This window comes from Petaurus breviceps, unplaced genomic scaffold, assembly GCF_028583685.1.
Source record: "Petaurus breviceps papuanus isolate PSGF00001 unplaced genomic scaffold, PetGlider_PUasm1.0 77, whole genome shotgun sequence".
Classification (NCBI taxonomy): domain Eukaryota; kingdom Metazoa; phylum Chordata; class Mammalia; order Diprotodontia; family Petauridae; genus Petaurus; species Petaurus breviceps.
The window spans coordinates 14957096-14962095 of record NW_027186492.1 but is presented as its reverse complement, the minus strand read 5'-3'; the positions used below and the strand labels follow the sequence as shown (position 1 = coordinate 14962095).

Sequence of the window (5000 nt, the reverse complement as noted above, 5' to 3'; positions counted from 1 at the left end):
GATCCTGGGTTATCCTGATTGTGTTTCCACAATATTCAAATTGTTTCTTCCTGGCTGCTTGTAATATTCTATCCTTGATCTGAGAATTTTAGAACCTGGCTATAATATTCCTAGGAGTTTTCTTTTTGGGATCTTTTTCAAGAGGTGATCGGTAGATTCTTTCAACCTCTATTTTGCCCTCTGGTTCTAAAACATCAGGGCAGTTTTCCTTGAGAATTTCTTGGAGGATGATTTCTAGGTTCTTTCTTTGATCATGACTTTCAGGTAGTCAAATAATTTTAAAATTATCTCTCCTGGATCAATTTTCCAGGTCAGTGGTTTTCCCATGAGATATTTCACATTGCTTTCTATTCTTTCATTTGTTTGGATCTGTTTAACAGCATCTGGATTTCTTATAAAGTCATTAGCTTCCATTTGCTCCAATCTAATTCTGAAGGAATGATTCTCCTCAGTGAGCTTTGGAGATTCTTTTTCCATCTGGCAAATTTGGCTTTTTAAGGCATTCTTCTCCTCATTGCCTTTTTCAGCCTCTTTTGCCATTTGAGTTAGTCTATTTTTTAAGGTGTAATTTTCCTTAGTCAGGTTGTTGACTCTGATTTTGTAATTTTTTTGCATCATTCTCATTTCTCTTCCCAATTTTTCCTCCACTTCTTTTATCTGCTTCTTAAGGTCCTCTATGGCCTGTAACCAGCTGGTATTTTCCTTTGAATCTTTTGGTGCAGGAGTTCTGACTTCAATGTCTTCCTCCTGTTCCATGCTTTGCTTCTTTTTGTCCCTAAAATAGGAGTCTAATGTTGTTCTTCTGTCTGCTTTGTTTCCTTTGCCTGCTCATTCACCCCTCAATCACTTGACCCCTGGGCTTTTTGCCACAGTAGGACTCTGCCACCATACAGAGGAGCTTTTGTCCCAAATGCTGGGGTTTTCTCAGCTGCCAGAGGTATTAGATGGTTGCCCTCTCTGAGACCTCCACAGGCTCTGGCAAGCTGGACACACACCCCAGGACCTCTGCTCTAGATTGCAATCCAGACCCAAGCAGATTAAAGCAAGAGCGATTACCCTTCAAACTGGTCGCTTGAGTCCTCTACAGTCTGCAATCCAGAAGCTGAAGCTGCCACGTGGCTGGCAGCTGTGTGGCAGCCCTCAGCAGCTTCTTGCCCTGGAGGCAAAAGCTGACTCACTCCCAACTACTGGGTCCCAAAGTCCACACTGCATGAGCTCTCACTTTGTCCTTAGCATCTATGTGTTGATCTGGAGACAGTCACAGCTGCTGGTGATCTTGAGTCCCTCCAGCCTGCGGCTGGTCAGGCCTGCCCTGGGGCTAAAACCTCAGTGTGGACCTGGGCTCAGCTCCCAGTGCTCTGTGCTGGCTGATTCCTGCCAGCCTGCCAGGCTGTTCTCAGCAAGAGGTTAGCTTCTCTGTGTCATTTTGTGGGTTCTGAAGCTCCAAAGTTTGTTCAGAGTCCCCTTTCACATGTATTGGAGGTGGTGAGAGCCGAGCTGCAGGGAGGTCCTGTTTCTACTCCACCATCTTGACTCCGCCCCCCTCTTCCTCTGGAAAACCAAGCTCTCTAGTATGCAAAGTTTTATAGCCCTTTGGGCATAGTTCCAAATTGCTCCAAATTTTTCCACATCTCCTGCAACATTTGTCATTTTCCTTTTCTGTCCTCTTAGCCAATGTGATACAAGAGAGGTGGGAAACTAGAATTGTTTTAATTTTCATTTCTCTAATCAATGGTAATTTAGAGCATTTTTATATGACTTTAAATAACATTGATTTCTTCTTCTGAAAACTGCCTTTCATATCCTTTGACCATTTGTCAACTGTGATAAGGTATCATATACTTTTTAAGGTTTCCAATATGAGGCTATGTTGTATAGTAGAGAAAGCATAGGACTTGAATTCAAAATCTGCCTCAGATAATTACTAGTTGTTTGACTCCAGGCAAGTCTCTTCTCCTTGATCTATTTCAGTTTTGTCATCTATACAATGGGGATAATAATTATACCTAACTCCCAGAGTTGTTGTGACGATAAAATGAAATATTTGTAAATTGTTTCACAATTTGTAGAGTGATATTTCAAAGCAAGCTATTATTAGTCTGCATAATGACTGTAATGTTTAGTCAGACATACTGAAATGATCTATAGTTGCATGTCCAGTAATAACAGCATCCCTTAGAGATTCCCTTATCATTAATTGGTAGTTTTTCTCCTATTTTAAGTAGGCGTTAAAGAATCCTGAAGTGATCAAGCATAATGTCATCTCTCAAAAGTTAAAGTTAACATTAATGCAATTATTTCATGAGGAGCTATAGATTTTCTTTCTCCTTAAAAGGTACTGGTTCACATGCATAGCAGCATACCTTTTAAAAAGCTCAGCAGGCAAAATCCTTTGAGCCCTGTTGGGTCAATTCCTAATCTGTTGTTAAATAACTCTCTTTTATTTACTCTATGTGTGATTTTTAAAAAGCGAATATAATCTGGTCAAAAAATACCAAATTGATTTTTTGTGGAGATCTAATTTATGTTTGTAGACTTTTAGTTTCATTTGCTTCACTATCTCTAAACCTTATTAAGATCACATACTAATACAACAAAAAATGCTTAGTGAGTAGTGTATCAAACTATTGTCATTTTTTTTTAACTGTGTTTTTGTGATTGGATCTGAGAGTTTTTAGTCTTGCTTAGAGAAACATGATTAAAGTGTTTTGAATCCATGAAAGCAATGTAAGGAGACAATAATCTCCCCTATTTTATCATTGAATGACTGATAGAAAAAAAAATAACAGGATAAGGAACTTTTTATCACTCAATGTTTACCACCATGATTTTCCCCCATTGCTGTTTGCAACAGCTACAAATTTGATGCTTCTGACAAAGTGGTATTCCATGATTTGTACTCATATAACATCACTTGAAGAATATTTGGGCTCTTCTGGCAATGAACAGCTTAAAATCACAGTGATCACTGTATAATTTTCTTAAAGCAATTTAGTACTTATTTTCTGTTACTACTCATTTCTGAAGTTGCCTAATTACTCATGAAGCATTTATCCAAAATATCTACAGCCACAATTGCAGATGTAGAGAGGGACAGAGAAATAGGTTGATAGATAATCAGACAGAGAGTAATAGAAAGATAGTTAACATCAACTAATTAATTCAAGGGTTATCCTTCCCGCTTCACGTTGTAAATCGAGTTAATCATCCATTTTGTTTTTAAAGTATTTTTGATAAACTTATTTTAATGTGAAATTTTAGATATTGTCATTTCACAGCTTGGTGTAATTTGAGTTTTGCATCATCTGCCAATAGAAACATGTGCAGAACTTCAAATTCTAATAGGGAATCCTTTTGTTTAAACTTTCCTCAAAATAAAATCCATTACATTGAACACACTAAATAAGTTATAGGTTTCTTTTTATTTCTCAGTTGATATTAATGTTAAACAAACAATCAAAATAATCTCCATAGTCAAATATATCATAGAATTATATTATTTCAACATTTGTGTGAAAGACATTTTATTTGAGTAGCAGTATTTAAGGTAGCAAATTTTTTAGATCAAATTATTTTGAAAAACAAATAACAGATATAGTAAAATCGTATAATCTCTTCAGCTATCAGTCATATGACCATAAAGGAATACAGTACAGAGTTCTGTCCATATTACTTCCTTACTCTAACAGCTTCAGAATTTACCCATTTCTTCTAGGATAAAATACAAAATCTATTTCAACATTTAAAGGCCTCATAATTTGGCATCTGCCAATCTGTCTTTCCAGGCTGATTACTTGTTACCATCCTCCCCTTCCCTATACATATATCCCTCCCACACTAGCCTACCTGCTTGTTCCCCATACATGATATTCTTTCTTCTGCTTTTCAGAAGCTGCTGCTCCACCTCTGTTCATACCTGGAATGATCTCTATCATCACTTCCACCTCTTAGAATATCTACTTCCTTCAAGATTCCACTCAAGTGCCACCTTGTATAACATGTCTTTTCTAATTCCCACAGTTGTTAGTGCCCCTCTCCAATTCTTTGTTGCTTATTTTGTATATATTTTTCTCTGTATATCTCAGTGCTTGTTACATCCCTCACTTCATGAAGGAGAGAGTTAGCTCCTCATTGTCAGGGATTGGTATTTGGGTCACCAGCACAATGAGCACATTTCTGATTGTATTGTTTATGTATTTTTGCTTAATGGGAAGATCTTTCCTATCCATTAATAGGCCCCTGTGAACTGCTTGAGTCATATGGAAGCCTGAGTCACATGAGTGTGTGGTGGGAGGAGTTTGCCAAATTGGTAGAACAGGAAGGGTGGAGGAGAGAGAGAGAGTGGAAGTTGGTTGGATCAGTTAGAGCTGAGGGAGAGAGGAAGCAGGCAATCAGCTAAGAGTGTTTGGTTGTAGGAAGGTCCTAGCAGGAGGAAGGCTTGGAATGGCAGAGCCCCCTACATTGTCATTGTGTATAGATTTTTTGTTGCTACGATGCATTTGACTTTCTGATGTTGTGATTTAGTTTTCTGGTGTCTGAATAAATGTTTTGGTTCTATTTTACATGTGGAGAGTCTGTTATATTTTGTGATTCAGAATTATGCTGGCATATGCATAGCTGCTGTAGGCACTGTGAATATTGTGTTGGTGCTACACTGACACATAATAGGTAAACAAATGCTTGCTGAGGGGCGGCTAGGTGGCACAGGGAATAGAGCACTGGCCCTGGAGTCAGGAGGACCTGAGTTCAAAGCTGGCCTCAGACACTTAACACTTACAAGCCATATTACCTTGGGCAAGTCATTTAACCCCACTTGCCCTGCCTTCTCCCCACTCCAAAAAAAGGCAATAAATAAATGCTTGCTGAATTGATTTGATTATTTACAAAATTATTTGCAGAATCACCTGTCTCCTCTCATTATTCATTCATGTGCTTATTTATTCTTTTTATCTGTCTATCTATCTATCTATCTATCTATCTATCTATCTATCTATCTATCT

At 37.9% G+C, this 5000-nt stretch overlaps 1 protein-coding gene and 1 long non-coding RNA gene across 2 annotated transcripts in view; one reads left to right on the top strand and one right to left on the bottom strand.

Moving 5' to 3' along the window:
- LOC138175534 (uncharacterized) overlaps positions 1-4454 on the top strand; it is a 71393-nt gene extending 66939 nt beyond the window's left edge. The window contains exon 3 of the long non-coding RNA XR_011172027.1: positions 3890-4454. This is a non-coding gene — a long non-coding RNA (uncharacterized lncRNA). The remainder of the gene's footprint in view (positions 1-3889) is intronic.
- The window catches only part of PRKD1 (protein kinase D1), a 430367-nt gene that overhangs the window by 152282 nt on the left and 273085 nt on the right, over positions 1-5000 (bottom strand). The gene's annotated exons all lie outside the window — the stretch shown is intronic.